This window comes from Parasteatoda tepidariorum, chromosome 11 (assembly GCF_982258835.1).
Source record: "Parasteatoda tepidariorum strain Cologne lab strain chromosome 11, Ptep-v5.0, whole genome shotgun sequence".
In the NCBI taxonomy this organism is placed as follows: Eukaryota; Metazoa; Arthropoda; class Arachnida; order Araneae; family Theridiidae; genus Parasteatoda; species Parasteatoda tepidariorum.
The window spans coordinates 70243187-70265907 of record NC_141765.1 but is presented as its reverse complement, the minus strand read 5'-3'; the positions used below and the strand labels follow the sequence as shown (position 1 = coordinate 70265907).

Genomic DNA, 22721 nt, shown 5'->3' with positions numbered 1-22721 from the left:
AATGTTTTTTTTTTTAAATTGACCGAGAACTACTAAGTGGTATAAGAACTTGTTCAGTAATGTCTTTTAATGTCAAACGATGACAATCGAGTGTCACTTCTCTGTCTTGATCGATGCATTGATCATTAATCAAAGTGGATGGTCTAACAGATAGCTGATCATTTTCTATATATTCTTTACCAACTTTAGCATTTTAGCAAATCAAATACTACTGTTTTTGATAAGCAGTGATCTTTAAAAAACGTTTGAAAATTTCAAATGCCTCTGTTTCGAAATTTAATTGTAAGAATGTAATTTAATGCATGTTCTTTGCTCTATACTATTCCTTATTTCGGGAAATCGGCGGAAAGAAAATTCTTCTCTCATTAAAAACTACTCTTTCTTTTCAGATGATAAAATTAAATACATTCCGTACCCTTTCTATTATTATTATAAAAGTCTTAAAACTGTTAAATGAAAGTTTGCAGATGATATTTATATTACAGGATGTCACGGAACATATACAATTTTGGGGATAGCGTAAGGCGCATCGTATGGAATCACCGGAAATGTTCCGTACACCACAAGGGATACTTCCCTTCTAAGGATTGTTTATTGTAGCCTTTAAATCGATGCTCTTCTTTTTTTCTAAAATTTTATGTTTTCTAATAATTATCGTTTAAAATAGCACTCTAATAGGCCCTTATTTAGCTGCTTTACAGTAGTTTATTGATTCGGTGAGTAACTTGCAGATTGTTTCAAATCATTCACCAAATTAGTGAATTGCGTTAGAACAGCTACCACTGAGTGACTTTAAATGTAGTTTTCAATGATAATTATTCGAAAAATATAAAATTAAGATAATTTAAGTAAATAATGGTACCGATTCAAATGCGCATGAACAGGTAGACCATTAAAGGAAAGAGTCCTCAGTGACGTAAAAGTATATCACCGGCCATGTGTTTTAAACAATTTTCAATCCTAAAGACGTGCCCCACCTTCTCTTCACACAAACGCGAAGTTCTGGAAAGAAGTTGATCAATTTTAAATGAAGCAATCCGTAACCTTTCTGATCACAGTAGTAAATTATCACCGTTTTATGATATTTTTTATTGTGTGAAATGCTGTAAGAGTTCCTGAAATGAAAAAAAAAACAGTAAATAAACAGATCGGTGATCTATTAAGTAGAACCCAGGGAATAATAATTGGTGCTATCTGTGATAATAGAATGAATAACCAAAATAACAATTAGATTGAAAACTACTAATGCATTTCTATGTTTCACTAAGCATTTAAAACAAAAAAAAGATTGAAGGCTTAAGATAAATAAGTTAAACAAATAATAACTTCATTTCTGTTTTCGTTTAATTTTAAATGACTCTACTGTCAAGCTTGATGATCTTAATTTGGGTCCCGACCCATAGACTAAGTAGGTTTGATTTCGAATATGACTAAATGCATTTAAAGAACGAAATTAATAATTAAATAATTTATTGGAAGACAAATGGATTTCAATTCAATGTTTTTGAACTAATGAAATTTATTCTGGAAGATCAAGTTGCAAAGCAATCGACTAAGTAGTGAAAATCAAAGTAAATAAGTAAATGCAATTTGTATCAGTGAAAGGTAAAAATTTTTAACATTTAAAACACTCAGTTTAAAGTTAAATTTTATGCTAAATCACTAACTATGCGTAAATATGAAATCGTAATCGTAAACTATGCGTAAATATCTTTCGAGTTTACATTTGAGAGAGAAATACAGATAATAATCGATGGAAATGCACACTGAAGCGAAAAATAGTCTCCAAGTTTGAGTAATCGCTTCAGGGACCGTTTGTTGCTAGAAATTTGCAAGGCGTCTGGAAAATTGTATCTTGAAGTTATACTGTTTTTCATGTAACAATTTCTTGAAGTTTATATTAAAAGCATACAATACCAAAAATAAATAAAAATATTTATTTAGATGGGTATATTTTACAAATATCATTAAAAAAATATGCTACTCATTAATAATTTTTTTGCATGGTTATTAATTTATTTATTTCTAGCTTTTCTTATCAAAAGAACTATAATGCTTGAAACGCTAACTTTATTAATATAGGGAAAAAAACTTAACGAGTATTTTGAAAAGTCTCCCTTTGCAATTTAAAAATCAACAGTTCATGTTCAACGCAAATCTATTACGAGTTTTATCCACTATAGGTTCTGATCTATTGCAATTAAGTATATTCATAGAGGCCGAAATTTTCATTTGTTGAATTGGTCCACAACAAAAAAATACGTTCACAACAAAAAAATACGCTAATTTTGCACGTGTCCTTACATCCAACTAATCAAAAGTAATTATCACTTGAAATTGCGCACTTTTAATTCAGCAGCTAAAAATATAAGTTTTGAAAGCGCTAGCTGATACCACCAGAGTGCTTGCAAACATAATTTTTTGAAGGCATTTTCAAGTATATTTTTAGGAAATGGGTTCTACTAATTTCTATCCTAATATAGAGCCTCCAAAAGTTGACCTTCTATATTTTTTCTTCATTTTTACTCAACGGTGTTACAATTTTTCTCATAAGCAACTTTCTCTTATTACTTTTTATGGGATGGATTATATTAAGGTCAAGTGCTTGAAGCATACTTATGCAATTTGCACGGAAAAGCACAGCTTTTTACTTTTTTTTGCACAATTTATTTTTTTTAATTGAAAATTATATGATATTAGTAATAACATTAATCAATAAACAAAAGATCTTTTGTGCATTTATAAACCTTGCTAAATACCTCAAAATATTTGGAAAAAAATAATTCGAAAAATAAATAAGTAAATAAATTTGCCAAACAAGGCAAAAAGATTTTTTTTTAGCTTCAGAAATCATTAGTCAAATTTGAGTTTGTAATTCGTTAATCAGGCGTTTTGTCTTTATTTTAACCTATGGGGGGGGGGACAATCGTTAAATCGTAAAATTTGGTAAATAGAGGTTAATTAAATCAGGGTCCGACTGTATTCATCATGCAAAACGTATATAAATAATCATCTGTATTTTCTGCATTTCTGTACTCTTGTTTGAGACTATTAATTTTGAAAATTATAATTTAGTTTTGAATTTTTTTTAACGTAAGTTTATTATTTTAATTCTAGGATAGGTGTAATGAGTGAACGAAGTGATCTGAAAAGGGCAGCGCAATCTGTACTCAGTTGGCATATTGGTTGCCAAATGAGAACAAAACCTTTAATGTTATTTAAATAAGAGAACATTAGCTATTGAGTAACTTTATATTAAAGATATAAAGTAAAAAAATACAAAGTATTATAAAATATAAAGTTAGTTATATTATTTAAAGATTTTTTTTAATAGCACCACTCATTTTAGTTTTGAAAAAATTATCATCTGGTGATTTATTTATTTATTTCAATTATATACTCTAACCCTTGACGTCTTAATTTGTTTACATATATTATTTATTTTGGAGTAACTAAATTTTAAAGTTATGTTTCCGAAGAATGAATCTTAAGCCAGTCTCTATCGGTTAACGGTCCTATAGCTGTCTAGACAGGTGAAAAGAGTGAAGGAAATAACCTGAAAAGAAATGCGCAAGCTTCTCCGAGGATTGTTGAGCAATTTTCACTGTTTAAGAGGACCAGGATAATACCAGCACTAATCAATAACATTTTATTAATAAAACAACATTAACAATGGTATATGATTAACAAACAGACATATAAAACATCTTACATCCAGATCTCGTACTTAAAAGCCGACTAATATAGAAGTATTTGGGGAGGTTATCCAGTGGAGGCTCGCTTGAGCTGACGTTAAAGTTTCAGTCCTGATTTTAACTTACCACTGCAATAATGAACGAAGGGCCTCTAATATAATTAAACTAAACTACCAAAGACATTAGCACCCTTTATGGGGGCATAAATTTGAAGAAAACGGTCATAAAAGTTCTTACAAAATGTAATTGTAAAGGTCACTTTTTAAGATCTTACTGGATCATCTAAAACGAAAGAAGTAACAAAACTATATGGTCAGCAATCGTAACACGCAATTATCGGTACTCATCAAATTTTAGCATTCGAACTTCCGCTTCTACGTGCCTACCACTTTCGCGTACCAACCTTTTCTCCGTAAAATGAGTTAATTAGCAATCTACACACAGCTTTATTTTAGGGACTGGTTAATCATTCTTCTCTCATAATAAAAAAAATTGCATTTTCTTAAGTAATTTAAGTAAATGAGCTCTTTGCTTGCAAGCAGAGCTAATTTATTATTATATTCTCTAACAGAAACTTGTGGTAAACTTAAGGTAAGAAGTGCAATAGTAACTGTAATTTTAATAGCCTATCTATTTACAACTTATTTCAAATAAACATAATATTTCTTTAAACTTGAAAACTATAATAATTTGAAAGACATATAATTTTGCACATCTTTTCTTCAAACCTAGTGTTTAATAAATTTGCTGGATTCGTTTTTTAGATATGTAGATCAATTTCTAATAGTTAATTTTAATCCAACTTAATTTTAAATTGAAAAACTCAAATTTTTATGTTTAAAAAAAGTAATAATTAGACAATTGTTATTAAAGAAAAGAACAAACTAATACCTGGAGTCAGTTCTATCAACAAAAAGAAAGAGAATATATGCCTCGGAAGATTTACATGTCACGAAAATTGAAATTTTTATTAGTGAGCTTATGGCGTGACAAAATATTAAAGATAATTGCTCACAAATATAAAATAAATAACATATGTTGAAACAATAATGATCTTTTTTCCTTTCTAAAACGAAAAAAGTAATGTATATATTGCATTGATATCTATCAAAAAACTTAAATTATGCAAAAACATTTTTCCATTTTCAGAATTTTTGTCATACATATAAATTCAAATAGTTCTCAAACCTATTGCAACGTAATTTAATCATCTGATTACATGTCTACATGCATGTTAATGCACTTTCATTATTTCTAAAAGAAATGTTCACGCGTCTGCTAAAACACGTTTGCACAAATATTTTTTTATTACATTCGAGAAATAATTTAAATTTCAAAATATGTAACAAGCTTTCTTATACATGTTTTTATTTTAAATATTTTGGGGGAGATAGTTTACAGCATATTAGTACTAAAATCATAGTTATCCTCTAAATGCTGATTCCGTTTTGATAAAAGAATTAACTTTTGATGATGTGTAACGTACGTTTTGTACATATTTTTCTTTTTATTTTGTTAGGAAGAATGTTTGCAAAACATGAATAATTCTGTAAACATTAGGAATAATGCAAATTGCGCATAATTTTGGTAATACGTACTCTGCTTTTTATGCATGTTTTTCTTTTCTTATTTGTTATGAATAATGCTTGTAACACATTTGAACTAAAATTAGAGACAATTACTGAAATCAAATAATTTTAAATAGCATTCAATAAAATATTTAATGAAGAAATAAAACGAATATTTAACGAGAAATTCTGTTGTCAATTCAATTTTCTGAGTTCAAAATAGACCTTCTATGCCCATTTTAGTTTCTATATTTTGTAGATAGGAATAAATATTTCTTATTTAATGACGTGAAACAGATTTCCCAAACGTGTTATCGCTTTATATGCTTGTTTGTTTATTTATTGAAATAAATGCGTAATAAATATTCAACACAACGGAAATTTAAAACAAAAAACTTTTGTATTTGATTAGCACAACTCAATTTCTGATAAGTAACATGTTTTCTGTGTATTATCTTGCTGTTGTTTTTCTCAATGTTTATGAAAAAAATGTTTATTGCGGATTCCAAAACATCTGTCAGTTGCTAAAAGAAAGTATTTTATTTATTAATATTTATTTTAAATTCCCAAATATTAGATATAAGAAGCAGCTGCTGTATAGAGCTTTTTATTCCGAACGTAGCTCAAATGCTTTTGAAAATTGATTTTCATAACAGAATTTTGGAAAACAGAACAAAAACTATGTCCACTTTTTTAAATACCCATTTTGAGCTGCCTTCATTTTTTAACATGCATTTTAAGCTATGTTCATTTTAGAGAATACAAAACCTTTTGAGATATATCTATTTTCCTAAATACGCATATTGAGCTGGGTCTATTTCCTTAAACGCGCATTTTAAACTAAGTTCATTTAATAGAATACTCGCCATTTCATCTATATCTATTTTCATTAATACGCATTTTGAGCAGTATAATTTTCCTCAACACCCATTTTAAGCTATATTCATTTTCTAGAATACGCACTTTTAGAACTTAATCTCTTTTCATAAATACGCAATTTGAGCTGAGTTCAATTTTAAAGGCACATTTGGAGCTATGGCCAGAACAAAATGCTCATTTAGAAACATTATTCAAATATCAAGAATGCCACTCAAATGAAAGTTCACGAATAAGAAATAAATAAATAACTTGTGCGCTTAGTACTTAAAAATTTCTAACATTTAATCTGATTTCTAACATTTCTAACATAATCTGAAGCTTAAAACCACAGCGTAAAAAAAAACCAATAAATTCATTAGATAACTGTAGATATTTTATATCATTTTTCATTAGATCTTTTATACCTTTTCTTTAAAATATTATATCAAAATATTTTCAAAACTAACAAATCTTTCCTTAAAGGCAAATAATAAAAATATATTCATCCAAACAATTACGACGTGATTATATGCAAATATTCCCATCACTACAAAAGTAATTGAAATTGCAATTTAAATTTTCATGTATGCAATGTCTGTTTCATATGAGTATCAAGGGACCAAAGAACTGGAAGCAATTTAGTCCTTTAAATTTGTTGCGCTTTCATGGGCCGCAGGGGAAATCTCAAGTTCTTAATCTTTCATCATTATTTCAGCATCGATTAGTTTCTAGCACATATTATGAGAATGATATGGAAAAAATTATAACAAAAATGCTATTAAGTAAATTAAGCTTAATTAGTGGAAAAAAGGTTTCACAAAGGATAAAATTCGCATGTAAACTTTATTATGGTCATTATTTTCAGTTTTTGATCACTGAGGGTGGAAAGATGCACTTATATAAAAAAGGAGCATAAAATGTTAGTGACCAAAATAAAAAACGGAACATACTGAATAACTTTTGATCTAATGATCGGATTAGGCTTAATCTTAAGGCTTAATCTTAATGGCTCAAGGGGGTGATCTCAAATATGAGAGCGAGTCAAAGCTTGGATTAAAAGTTACATGCTATCCAACTATATTCTGGAGAAAACAAAGAGAGTGTATCATGGTTGTACTCTGCGGAAAGCAAAAGATCATGAATAACTTCTGATTTAATGATCAGATTTTCAAGTACTGGAACTCACTCTTAATGGTTCGAGCAGATGACCTCAAGCATTCTAATTAGTTACTACAGATGATATTTTAAGATGCAAAAAATAGACATAACGCACTTAACATACCCTTTTTTTTGACGGATTGTGATTTCTGACTCTTTAAAATGTAAAGGGTATCAGCAATCTGGGAACTACGGTCCTAATTGTTAATTAGGAAATATGGTCCATCATTTTAATTTCACTTTTTGCATATTTCGCCATATCTCAAGAACTTTTTAAGTGAACTGAAAAATTTTTGCACACAATTATAAAATTCATTTATCCAAAGTTAATTTCATGCAAAAAATAACTTCAAGTAAATATTTATTACTTTTTATTATTTTCTTAAATAATAGTGGAAAAAAGCAGGAAATGTAAGGTATAAAATTTTTACATTATTTTAAAAAAATTAATTTCACATAGCAAAATACAAAGTTTAAGCGTAATCGATCGAATAGTTCCTGAGTAATCGAATTACAAAAATACGATTTTTTGCCTTTAAAAACTTTCTATTTCGCTTAAAAAATTCTTGAAATACGCAAACATTAAAGATTAACATTTTGGACCGCTCTCTTGGCAAAATTATCGGGACCATATTTCCCATACTATCCCTTATATTTTGTGGGTCTAAAAATCCATAGATCAAAGGGTTTATTCACAGAAAATACATTTTTGTGTCTGATTTCGTAACTTAAAATATCGTCTGCACTCATTAATTAGCATATTTGGAGTCACCCGCTTGAACCATTAAGATTGAGTTCTTAAACGTGAATATTCGATCATTAGATCAAAAGTTATTCACGGTGATCCGTTCTGTATTTTATGCATTGCACATTCAACATAAAGTTTTGTCTCTACAGTTTATTAGGTTCAAAAAAAGCTTTCGAATAAATTAATATATTCGGTGATGGAATATCAGCTACTTTTATATTAGTTATTGGATTTCAAATTAAGAACTGGAAATCATAAATTCATAACTTATGTAAATTTTGTAAATGTAAGATTAATTAAATGAAAATACAACTTCGCAAAAATGAGAGTAACTTACTCCTTTTTAAAGTGTCAATTGAGCAAAATAGTTCGAAAGAAGCGCCGTTTAGATAGATCAAATGCTAGTTTTGATTTTTTTTCGAAATGTAATTATTTACTCACGGTATTTATTCACAATTATTATCTGGTAACATTCATCTGAAATCTAACTACAAAGTTAACAACATTTTGTTTATACAATTCAAATGTAAAATCGGGGATGTAAAATTAAAAACCACTTGATTCAAATAATGTTTACGTGTTATGTGTTTAATACAACATATGTGTGATGTATGTTACGCCTTCCTAGAGTGAATCTGGTTATTAAGCAAAAATTTTCAAGTTTGTAACTTTTACGATGGGTTATTTCATAATCAAATTTGAAATATGCTCTTTAAGCAAGTAAAATACATCAACTAATAAAAATTTACTCAATAAAAATAGGAAAATATTCTTTATGTTAAAGACAATGGTTTTTCGTCATTTTGCATTTTCTAGTTTATCACCACTTAAAACATACTCCATAAAAATAAGTTGGCTTTAATACTTGATTCTAGACATCCCTTCTGATAAGGATTTTAAATTAATCAGATTGTTTTTGAAAGTCGAACACTATTTTGCGGATCACTTGTTGGACTTTGGTAAATTACAATATTATAATAAATAAATTAATCGTCCTCTTGACGCAAATATGGTCGGCTATATTCTATTTCAGAAGAAAGAGAAATTCACAGTTGACAAAATATACAATGAGCAAAAGAATTCAGGAATGTTCCTGCAAAATAAACACAGCTAATGTTCCTAATTCATATCAGTAACATTTAAGAAAGAAAAAAAACCTTTTTAATGAAATAGAAACTTTCCCAATTAAGTCCTTAACCATCCTGGAACCTTTCTGGAGACTTCCAAAACCTTCCTAGACGAAGCTAGTAAAGTTTCTGGAATTAATCAGCAATTTCCAGTTGTATCTGAGATGGGTTCAAGTCCCATCTAACCAAGGAATGTGTCTCAGATATCGTTTCTAGTAGTGACATCGAACGTGGGAGATGGATAGTAATAAAGTTTGCCAAACAATGAGTCGGAGGTTAGGATTAGTACTGTGGTGCTGACATTGCCATCTTTGCTAATTAGTCCTGCAGTTTAGGTTTACCGATGTAGGGGAGAATAGAGAAACTCCTTATACTAGTATTCGTATAGAATAGAGGAAATGTGTGATAACAGCGTTGGGTGTCTAATCTGGTTAACATATCATTTGCGGTTTGTTGCTCGTTCATTTTTAATTGCTGATTTTTAACAGTAGGATGCAAATTCTAACTCTTGGCAAAATCACCTTATTGTGTTTTTTAAAGAGAGTAATTAGCAGTCATTATATATTAATTACGCAATGAATTTTTGGGAATTTAAACTGGTGGGGAAATAAGCACATAATTAGATGCACAATTGAATTCTAGCAGATGCATAGAATTAGGAGACTGAGAGTAAAGTTTTAAATCTTTATCTTATTAGTTCCTTTTTTATTTGTATTTTAGAAGAATTACGATATCAATTTTTTCTTTTACTTCGAAATTTATTCAAAAAATAAGAAACTTTTTCGAAGTTTTCACTTATGACTGAACTTGCGTTTTTTGTTGTTTTTAGGTCCATGCACTTTGAAAGAATTTCAGTAATATTTCAGTTGTCATAAATTTTACGTAATGTTTTTTTTTTAAATTTCCATTTTGTTACTCTAAAGAGAGAAAATGAGTTTGGTTATTTATGGTAGCAATATTAAAGATTTAAAAATCAAAAGCTTTATTTCAATTCTAAATTGATTCATAAAAATTTAATGAAAATAGAAGAAACAAAAGACTATTTCAATTGCCATAAAAATGAGCTAGTTAGGTTTTATCAGAATGTCTTTCTAACATTATTGTGGCTTTATACCTTGGTTTATAGCGCAGTTATTTTAATAGGAATAGAATAATTTCAAAAATAATCTTATTTTCCAAGAAACACATAATTCTTTACAGATTGGATGATTCAGACTAACTTTAAAACTTCAGTTTAGGCAAGAAATTTCAAAATAAATTCATAAACACTAACTCCTAAATATATATTTAGAGGCATGAGTTTCAGCAATAACTTTATCGAAATAAGAAAAATATATTGCAAAAGTACTTATATTTATTACTCAATTTGAATATATCTTAATGCCAAAGACTGGATTCATGATAAATCTGAAAAATATATATGTTGAAACAGGTGTTAAAAACGCCTTAAATAAAGAAAGTAAGCAGTACAAATAAGTAAGCATCTTCAACTAAGTGACAAAAATAAGCCAGGTAATGTGTTCTTTGTCCCCATGAGTGCTTTCAATCCCATAAATTGCGTGGCCACGTAAATTGGCGCATTAACTTTAAGTAGCGTCAAAAAGATACCTAGAATGAGCCATCATCTTTTGTAGCAAATCTTTATCGTGTCATTTCGCCATTAATTTAAGTGCTTTTCTCTAGCCCCAATCATGAACTTCTTTTTTGTGCATTTTTTTTGTTTAGTTTTGAAAACATAATATGCCATTAAGTAATCATTCTCTCGCTTCTGCAAATAAGATTTCACTTTTAGCGTTTAAATATTTATAATGGAGAGTGAACGTGAAAATGAGTTTAAAGCATATAAATGATTTTTTTTAATAATATTTAAAACTAAAATGTTGTAAAATTTCTCTAGAAATACCTTTTATCAAATATTCAAAACACTAGAATCTGATGATTATATCGTCATAATTATTCCAGAATCATTTAAATTTTAATTTTAAAAATAAAGTTTGCATTAATGAATCTATTCATAGCCTCTCAACTATCATCAAACTTAATAGTAAACGACAAAATTATGTATAGGTAACATAAAAAATTAAAATTATTTTATCTCTAATTATACTATAACAGGTTTAACTGTTATTAAACAGTGTCCTAATAATTCTACTTTTAATGCTTTAAATTGCCTGTAGTTATTCACGCAATTTAATTACTGACCGCTAATAAACAAGCAAATTTTGATAATTCATCAGGATTCCTTTAATTTTATAAAGAGAAATTTAGCAAGTTTTCAGTGCTATTATAAGATTAAAATTGTATGGACGCATTTCAACCCCAGATGTTTATAGGCACGTGTTCTCTTAAAGGACAGAAACGGTTTTAAGAGAAATTTTCAGGTGACACATCGTTTTGTCAGGTATATTTTTATTTCTTTCTCTGTTTTCGAATAACATCGGCTCACTTCGAAATACAATAACTTCCAAAAAGGAAAGAAAAATCTAGACATGTGAATAACATGATTTCTACGGATCACGTTTTATTTACAAATGAGAATATGTTTCGAACAAACAACACCATCTTTATTCTGATAATAATGTCAAATACTTTTATCAAGTACATATCGTAAAACCCTCATATTCAATAAAAACAATAACAAATTATAAAGAAAACAAAGAACAAAGAAAGAATAGAAAATTTTCTTTCTGGGAAAAAATAGAATAATTTAATAATAATAATAATAATAATAATATATATATATATATATATATATATATATATATATATATATATATATATATATATATATATATATATATATATATATATATATATATATATATATATATATATATATATATATATATATATATATATATATATATATATATATATATATATATATATATATATAACATGGAAAGTAATATAATAAAGGTAAATGAAAAGAGAAGAAGAACAATTATCAAGACAAAATATTTTTATATTAAAAAGTCGGAAAACAAAATAATGAAAAGATATAATTTCTTCATCAGCTCACACGATTATATCCGCTAAAAGAAGTGCGTTCTAGTATTGTATTAATATAGTCAAAGCAAAATGTATCAATGCAATAGTGTGAGGAGCACCCAAAACATTTTAACGAAAATAGAACATATTAAGTAAAAAATAAAGGAAATAAAACACATCAAACCAAAAGGAAATTATGTTTTAAATTGTTTTGCTAGTGCAATGCCTATTAAAAATATATAAGGATCTCCAGAGATTCTCCTTTTTATTATTCTTAAAAAAAGTTCATAATACAAATATCTCAGTTCAAAATTAAAAAAAAAAATGTTGCTTTAATTAAATTAAATATTCATCATCTTGTCTTGAATATGCACCGTGTTTAATGGCATCAAATAAATTCTTCTTTATAAGTACGAATTATTTTTTCATGAAAATATACACAAAGTAGTTACCATATTACTTTAACTTTTAATGTGATAATTCAAAATCTTCAAAATCTAAACAAAGACTCTTCTATCAAGGATCGATAAAAAATACTTTAAATCCTTGTTGCTGAGTAACCAGGAATCAATGCATCAAAAGACATCAATTTTAAAGTCATGAAGCTTAAAATTCTTTTCCTTGTCAGAAATCATTCCAATCAATTATATAAATCGAAGAATGAACGTCAAAGAAAGTTTATCTCAACCTAAGTTTCTTATTTTTTGGTTATCAAGACACTTTAAAAATTGAAATGAAATAATAAATTAATTAATTGCAACTCAAAATAATTAGTAAATTAAATTTATATATTTCCCATTCAGGAAGAATTGATTAAGTAAATTAATATATCTATAATTTTAGAGTTTGAAGTGATTACTTTCAAAAGAAAAAAAATAAGATGTTTTTGTTTTAAAATGCTAATAATAAATTATTTTTCAGCAGTATTATGTATTGTCTTTCAGTTTAAAGAGAAAAAAACATGCAAACGTACGAATAAAGAATGTTTGAGAACATCTACTTTAATTTTCTATGAATGTATATATGTAATGAAATACTGTAAATAAGCATTGTCTTTTATAATAGAAACAACTTGGACTGGTTTCATAAAAAAAAAAAATTGGCTTAATGTTGTGTGCTAGAAGCAACAGTACAAGAAAAGTCATTTTAATAAAGTGAAATTTATTTTTAAAATCATTTTTAGCATATTTTTTTTAAAAATAATCTTCAACATATGGTGTACAAATTTCAAAATTTTAAAAATGAAAATAATATCTCTGATAAAAAAAACTAACAATACCCATTTAATTTAATCAAATAAACACGCTATGAAATATTGTTTTCATTTGACATTAAAAATTTAGGTAAGAGTACTATTTATTAGACGATTTTAGAATTCAAATTTTTTTTATGAAGTATGCAATATTTTAAATAACTCGGAAATTTTATGAGGAATGCATAACACTTTTACTGTTAGAATTTTCATTCTAAAATTATGGGAAAATGAGTGGCACCAGTTTGTCTATTCAATTTACCGTAAAGTTTACTGGTCAGTAAAGTTTCTTTAACTCTATGGGTTTGAAAGCCATTACAACTGGTATGGTTAAAAAACCATGAATACAAAACTATACAGTTTTGTAACCATTTGCAACTAGAATGGTTTCAAAACCAAAAAATATGAAATTTAATGACCATATATTTATTATTTCATTAAGTTCGGCTTTTAGTTAGGTGATGGATATTGGTCACGTAAATTGAAAAATGATGTATAATTAGTTTATCTAGTGGTGCCATCTATCATGAGAGATGGGAAATACTAGACTGTTTGTTTAATAACATAATTTTTGTGTACAAAATCTGACTTGCATTCTTTTAAGAAGAAATGTGGTTTTAATGAGTTTGAACCAGATATGTCCCGAAATCATGTTCAACCATGGTACAACATGGTGTTGCACCTTAGATCATCATGTGTTTTACCTTGGATTATTGGATATTATGCTTTGGCCGACACTCATTTCGAATTTTCGCCGTCTGGATTTAAAAGTTGAGTAAAATTGATTATTCATGCAATTAAAACTTATATTTGATAACGTTTTTTGTGGCAACTATTGGAACAGCTTAAGTGAATCAAATGATTCATGAACGTGATACCAAATGTATAGAAAAATTTAAAAACTGTATAGGTTTACAAAAAAACAAAAATTTTACATCTTGCAAGTGGCAAAGCCCATAAATATTTATATTTGTGCTTACCAGCATTCAGTAGCATCTATATACCCTAGACTGACCCAGGGTACAATTCTTAATGTACAGCAAGCACACACTTTTAGGATTTCATTAGGCTTATAGGACTTTGTCGGTGAAAATAATTTATTTTTCTTAAAATGCTTTTTTATCTTTAGAGAATAGCATTTTAATAATTATAGGTATCTCATCAGTTTTGTTTTCAAGTATAGATACTATAGGGCTTAATTTTCCAAAAAATTTTGTTTGGAAAAAATTATATAGAGTCAGGAACATCAAAAAGTTTTTTTTCAGAATAAGCCTGAAAAACAAAAGATGGTCCGCAGCATAAGGGATAGTACTGGTTACAGGTATTAGCTACATATACTTAATTCAGAATTTATTCACTAGAAACAGCAAATATTTACACTAGTCCAAGGTCAACATTGTATCTCACAAAAAAGTCTGTATCCTTCCATACATTATACAAACCGTGACTCTAAAATTACCAGAAAAAAACTACACTTTCTTATCTGCGTGAAATTTTTTAAAAAAAAGAAAAATACTCTTTAATAAATTTGTTAATCAGGTATACTAAATACATGAACGTTAGAATTATACATGTTACTCTAAAAGCGTATAATTAAAATTAATGCGATCATGGAACCATGGACCCTGAAATTTAAAATGCAATAAATTTAGGGAAAAGAAATAAATCTTTTCTAAGAAGCTTATGTTTTCTTTGATGACAAATTAAAAAGTATTTCGCAACCATTATTTCTTAAACAAATGTCTCAGATTCCTTCTTTGTTCTTCGATAGCTTTCATTATTCGCAAAAATTTGTTTTTACAAAAAATGGTTATCCGTTTATCAGATTTCATTTTCAGATCAATTTTGATTTTTCAAAGGAGAAGAGAATTAAATTTTCCAGTGAACCAAGTTTCGCGGCTTAAATTGGATACTGCAGTAGGAATAGTTTCGTAAAAGAAATTTGAAACTGTGTGGCTCCAAGAAATTGCTGCAAGAGGGGAACAGAAGTTCTTTTTGTTTTCAAATCAAATATTTCATATTAAACTGGAATCATTTTTTGAAATAAAAAAGAATTTTATGTTGTTAAATGTTTGAAAGCAATTTTAACAATGATTTTTTAAGAAATTCTTTTTTCCACAGTTCAACTTTCGAATCGAATTGCCAAATTCATTTCTTTTGAGAAGATTGAAAATTTGAAGGAATTGAGAGTTTAAGAATTCAAAATATACTGAAAACCGAAGATGGAACGATTGAGAAGAAGAGACACCTGATTGTAAGAAATGAGGAATATAAAACTCAAAATATCATTTCATTCACTGGTTGCTGAAGAACATATATAACACTAATGTTGATACTGAAAACAAATCAATTTCGTATCTTTATACAATAATAAAAAATTATATGTCTAACAAGTTTACAAGCAATTATTTCGAAAAGTTAATCATATTCTGAGAAAAGTTTGCACATAAACCCTCCCATTACAAAATAAATAAGCATGCTGTTTAACAAATTATTCGATTATATTTCATCCGAAAATGCTATAATTTTTGCTACTTTTGATAAACGTTTAAATTACTTTAAATTTTCTATTTTTTTCTTTTTTCAGGTTTATTTTTGAATTTATTTTGTTTTACTTTTTTCTATTTAACTTTGTTTTTCAAGTCTATTTTTATGTATTTGTTCCTTTTAATCCTTTTCTTACAACTGGAGCTTTTTACTTGTCTTGTTACCTTTGCCTTAAGTACTCACATTTTGATAGTTAGATCAAAAGTTATTCAAGGCGGTCTGTATTTTATTTTGCGCACTGTACAATGCGCGTGACCATGAAATTGACTTTAAAATAACAACATCTTCGGTCACTAAATGCCTTTGCCATATATATATATATATATATATATATATATATATATATATATATATATATATATATATATATATATATATATATATATATATATATGTGTGTGTGTGTGTGTGTGTGTGTGTGTGTGTGTGTGTATAAATTGGTATTAAATTAAGTTTAAACTTCCAATGCTAGCAAATATACGTTAAAAACTTGTAACCACTAACCACCATTCCATGATGAAAGCAGTGATACTGATTTAGTATATACTTATATGTATAAAAACTTTTATAATATCATATAGCATAGCTGAATTTTTGTTTTTATTTATTTTTTAAAAAAATATATAGCTTCATACGCCCATTCTAAATACTTGATGATTTATTAAAAAATTTCCTTCATAATTCAGCTCCAAAAAAACAATTTTCAAAGTTTAAAATAAAGCCTTATAATGAATACTAATTCGTTCATTAAAAACCTATTAAAAGAACATAATTTTTATCCTTTTATTTCCTAAAATACTTTTTTTTAAAGATAATAAGCTTAAGCTCCATCGCTATAAGTTCATTGACCGTTAAAAATGTCAGTGACTTTCTCGCAAGTATTTATAGATACTATCTACAACTCTTCGGCAAAAGAAGGTATAAACGAATTAAGCGATTGAACTATAAACAAACTTTATATTTTTTATTAATGTTAGTTTTAAAATTCAAAATTTAACAAAAGTATAAAATCAAAATTAATTATAATTAAAAATTTCAATTACATCTTTACAAACTGGTTCCAAACAGTATCTGCCTAAAAAGCTTCAAAAATAATACTCTTTCATAACAAATTATAAGATAATCATCAGTATCATATTTTACATAGCTAATTAAGAATATCATCGATATATTGTAAAGAAAAAAATATAAGGTGAAATCAAACTCTATCAAAAAAGATTTTTTTTACTACAAAACTTGTTTTTTAAAACAAGAATTGAATCGTTTTATGTTCTCAGAAGTATAAAGGTATTATTTTTAACAGCTGGATAGCATAAAATGAAATTTTAACAAGAGTATAGCCATTTTATTATTACTTTCATATAATTTGCCAAATGAAAAAAATATGATTTTTTTGTACTGTAAAAAAACTGTCTATTCAAACATATGAAGAAATTTAGAAAAATATGGATGTAGTAAATACAAAACACTCGGATTTCCATTTTGACTTTAGAAAGTAAAGTTAAAAAGCATCAGACATTATTTTAGCTGAAATTAACTTAATAACAACTTAAAACATTTAAATAGATACAGTTCTTAAATAAACGTTGGGTTTAAGTGTAGACACTTTTCGGTATTAAAGCTTAAAACATTTAAAAATTTTCAAAACTATTGCTTGTTTCTAAAATTATACTAAAGGATGCTTATAATCCTTATTTCTTTTCATGACTTTTTTATTTTATTTGATCTTTATTTTTACTTTATTTAGTTATTTTGTTACAAAAGCACCAAATTTTAACGTACACATGATTAACAAATTGTAACTTCTGAATTTAGAGTGCTGTGTAACTGTTACTTAGAATTAGGTGCATCAAATATACATAGGTTTTGTTATAGTACGCATGTATTACTTCGAATTGCATTATTTACATAAGAATTCTTTCAAATACACTATATTGAAATTATACTCGTGATTTATGGAAATAAAATAGTCTCAAAAGTCATCCTTACATTTTTTTTTACTTTTTAAAATGGGAAGTTTCTGATTTAAACTGACACTTAAGATCTATCGCTTTATTTATAATTAAATTTCAACAATTTCCTTAACTTAAATTTAATATTAGCTTTTATTTATGAAATTAGTGTAGCTTTTGTGATGTCAGTTACAAGAAAAATCTTAATCACGTTAAAATCTCCCTCACTTTAAATAAAATGTAATTAATTCTATAAAATTCTCAATCTTTAAAAAAAAATTCAAACTCTAAGATAACTTAATGAAACGTTATATCTATTAACATTTTGATGCCTTACATTAATAATGTGAAATATCACATTAACATTGTAAGACATTACATTAACATTACAAAACGTCAAATAAGCGTTAGGAATTTTGGTAAATATTTCTGTTTAAAAATGTATTTTTATAGTAAACTTTAAAAGTTTTAAAAAGTTTAAAAAAGTATTTTTATAGTAAACTTAAATATTTATTATCTGATATATTCCATTTAAAACTATCTGGCCTTTCAACAAAACTGAATAAAACCATTTTGTTAAACCGAGAAAAACTTACCTGAATAAGAATCCTCCTAAATGTTCTCACTTTCGCAAGTGATACGGGGACGATTTCCCGTAACCGTTGCTCTATATCTCAAAAATATCCAGCAGCAAACACACATAAAAGGTTTCTTCAGAGCGTATCCTTGAAAAAACTTTTGATGTAATGTTTTTGTTTCTATATAGAATAAAATCTTTTTCTAAAAATAAATATACATTTAACTCTTGTGAAAAAGCAATCATTATTTTTATCTTTTTAAAAGCACTCAATCTATTTTTTACTCAATAGTTTTTTTATCTATTTTTTCACTAAATAATGTTGACCATTTTTTAACTAAATAAAGTTTTTCTAAATTCTTCCAAAAAAAAAAAAGAATAACATAGAAGAATTTAAGATTTTTTCACATTTGCACAAAAAGTTTCGCATCATTAAAATTAAAAAAATTCGTCAGTTTCATAGAAATTAAATTTTATTAGTTATTGAAATTTTTTAAATGTTTAAAACATGATAGTTTTCCCTTTAGTTTTAATTATTTTGTCTCTAAATTGTTACATTGGGAATAAATAATAAAAGGAAATTTAGTATGACAAGGAAACAAGTGCTCAATGTGCGAGTGCTTATCTCAGCATAAGACTATCAAAGTCTTACACTTGTAAAATATTAGCCATCATTGTAACTAATCTTAATTCGAGATCACACTAATTGAATTAGTTATTTCAAAAACATTTCATTAGAAAATCAAAATAGCTTTCAAAAGTTTTTAAAATCTGAGTAGTTGATCCAATGAAATCCATTAAATTTAGATCTTTCAAAGTTGACCATTTGTTTCAATGTAAACAACAATTGAAAAAGGAAAAACACATAATTCAGCAATTAAATTTATTTCAAGTTCAGACTTATACTTTTAATAACTAATGTAATTTAAAAAAAATAATGGAATAAAAATATTTTAGAGTGTCAAAATTGAGACTCTTTAAATAGCATAGATTGTAGCAAAATTTAAAAAGAAACAAAAATTAAAAAAAAGAAACTATTATTTACTTAGAACAGTGATTCTCAATCACTGTGCCACGGCACTTTTGTGCGCCGCCAAATTCTTATAGTGTGCCGCCAAATTTTAGAAAAGTATATAGTAGAATATATATGAATATTGTAACGAAGATTTTTCACTTTCACCGCTTCGTTACATATTTCCTTTGTGTCTCATTTTTGACCTATTTTTACTCTAGTTTTTGTACTGGAGTTAAATGACGAAATGAGAATGTTTTTTGAACAAAATAAAAATAATGATTTTTTTCATTTGTTGGAAGATAAAATATGGTGTGATAAACTAGCTTACTTATATCAGACATTTTTGTTATTTTTAATAACATAAATTCAAGTATGCAAGGGCCGAAAGAAAATATATTAAACTCAACAGACAAACTGGTGTGATTCCAAAAACAAATAACTTTATGGAAGAATAAAGCACAGGAAGGATATTTGGAAAAGTTTGAGTCAGTCCCAAAAGATTTTAATTGAAAATCCCGAAGAATTTTAATCCCAAAGAATTAAACTATTGTTATCGTCCATTTGACAACATTAGAGGAGAGAATTATTCATTATTTCCCAAATTTAGATATAAAAAAATTTGATTGGGTTCATAATCCATTTGTGATAACGAATACTTCTGTATTCGAATTAACTTTGAATGAAGAGAAAGAACTAATTTCGATTTCTAACAATCGAGATTTAATTTTAAAATATTCGGAAGAATCAATTAATTCATTTTGGATTAACATTAGATGCGATTATCCTATGATATCCAAAAAAAGCTTTAAAAATATTATTATAATTTTCTACATCTTATTTGTGTGAATTCGGACTTTCAGTATTAACCAACATAAAAACGAAGAAAAGATCGAGATTGTTAAATGTAGAAGACGATATGAGAGTAGAATTGTCATTTTTACGACCAAATATAAATGAAATTATCAAAAAACATCAAGATCAAATTTCTCATTAAAAGTATTCTTATTATTCATTTGTAATTTATCCCTTAATAAACTTTGTTTTTGTAGTACATATTATATTATTTTACATTGAAGATTATTATCACAAACTATTTAACACAGTGTTATTATAGGTAAGTAAACAACTTTTAAACTAATCTTTTTCATTGTGTGTCGTCAAATTTCGAAATCGTTAAAAGTGTGCAGCGACGAAAAAAAGGTTGAGAATCGCTGACTTAGAACATTAATTATGTAGCACTAGAAATTTTGGAAAATACATTAATTATTACAAGTTGCTGCAACGAATATAAAAAATTTGTTTGATTTTCAACGTCTTCATTTGAATATTGAAAAACGTATATCTGTATCATTTCATTTAAAATTTATTGTGTACTTATGCTAACATGAAGTCTCACTAAAACTGGTTTTAATAATTATTTTAACGGTTTCTTGAGTTATTTAAACGTTCTAAAAGCTTTTGGCGTGATTGCCCCATTTATTTCCTTACCTAAAAGCCGTTTTCTCACAAGTTTCTAAATTCGCTTACTTTCTAATTATGTAGAAAATCATTTCATTAGCCTAAAAAAGTATTTAAGACTAACAATCGATTGTTAAATGAAATCAAGATTAACCTGGCTAAATTTTTTGTGAAACATTGGCGGCCAAAGGAAAAACGGGGCCAAGGATAGCTGAAAGGCACTAAATTTAAGAATCAATAATTGCATTGGGAAAAGGTATTCGTAGGAAAAGCAGAATAAGAAGGTGTTTCGTTACAAATTTCCAGTATTTAATTCAAGGATCTATCAACCTAGTTCTATTTTTGCTCGTCTTAATGTGGGCGATTCTAGAAAACTATCGATTCTATCAGAATCTTGAAAGAAAGATTTTTTTCTTTCTAAGAAAATATCAGAATATTGTGATGATATACTAACTAGTTTATTTTTATGTAAAAAGCATGGTTTTGTCTATAAAACCAAAAATGAGTAATTTGAGCTTGGAAATTTTAAAACCAAAATATTTATGGGTTTTAATATGAACTCAATAATAGATAATATCTATAAATTCTTAACGGTCCTCTAGCAACCCTTGACAAATTTTGTCCTCTAAAAGTCTTCCCCATCCACTTGGATAATATAATTAGGAAGCTTGTGATTCAGATGAACTAAGTAAATAAAGTTTAAATATTTGGATTTTTAATTTGCTCCATTAAATATTTCATTTACCTACATGATATACTGCGTATAACGTAAAGATCATCCTTAATATGGATAATTTAAAGGAAAACAAAAATTATGCATATTGGGGATAAAAAAAACTCATTTTGAACCAGAAAAACACAAGAACGCTATTGAAATCAGACAAATCACTATACTGTAAGTCATCTGTAATAAACAAAACAGGTTTAATAGCGGAAAGAAACAGAGAGGGGTTAAAAAAAATTGATTTATTAAAAAACTCCTCGAGTTTCAATTTCCAAGTAAACCTGTTTTCTGTTTATTATATTCGCCTCTCTCGATTGTAGTTTGCAAGATTTCACCAGCGTTTTTGTTTTCCTTGTTTAAATATTTATTTGTGACCCCCATTATGTGTACTTTTTTTGTATCCGTATTTTATATACAGCAGATTTTAAAAGTTCATATAAAGGGCTGTCTATACGGCACACCCTGTACGTTATTTTGAATTTTTTTTCTTTATTCAAAGAACTGTATAGAGAATACAAGAATTTTCCTCAATCTTTGAAATTAAATTTTTTGAGAAATGTACTTTAAAGAAGCCATACTTTAAGACACAGCAAAAAATGAAAGAGTTTATTTAGAGAACAGTTATTTAAATAGTATTTTATCCAGAGGCAATGGAATCTCCTTGGATATAGTACTTCCAGATACGCATCAATGGATTACCATAAACATACTTTTTACCCCTAAACAAATTCACAACCATACACAAATAAAGCTACAATCTAACTATGTAAATGTGTAGTGAAAAGATTTGATGGATTTGGATTCTGCATATTCCGAAAGATTGGTCCCTGATTTATTTTATACCCGTGGCTCTAATAATTCTTCCAGATTTTAGTATAATTTCTAAATCTTGGCTTGTAAACGGTGCTCCACTTTCGGTTCTAAAAATATGACGGAATAATATCTATTAAATACGAATTATTTTCAAAATTTAAAGATTGTGTGGAGCCCCAATGACAAAATCAAAAATCAAGCCTTTTCTTTTTTTTTTTTTCCAGAGGTGGCGCAAGCT

General features: G+C 27.2%; 1 protein-coding gene across 2 annotated transcripts in view; it reads right to left on the bottom strand.

The window, feature by feature from the left end:
• Positions 1-22721, bottom strand: part of LOC107443976 (uncharacterized) — a 159292-nt gene that overhangs the window by 74423 nt on the left and 62148 nt on the right. The window contains exon 1 of one of the 2 annotated variants that reach the window (XM_071187946.2): positions 18493-18623. The exons of the other annotated variant lie outside the window; for it this stretch is intronic. The gene's annotated coding sequence lies outside the window, so the exon portion shown is untranslated. Of the gene's footprint in view, positions 1-18492; positions 18624-22721 lie in introns of those variants that run through there. 2 annotated transcript variants of the gene reach the window in all.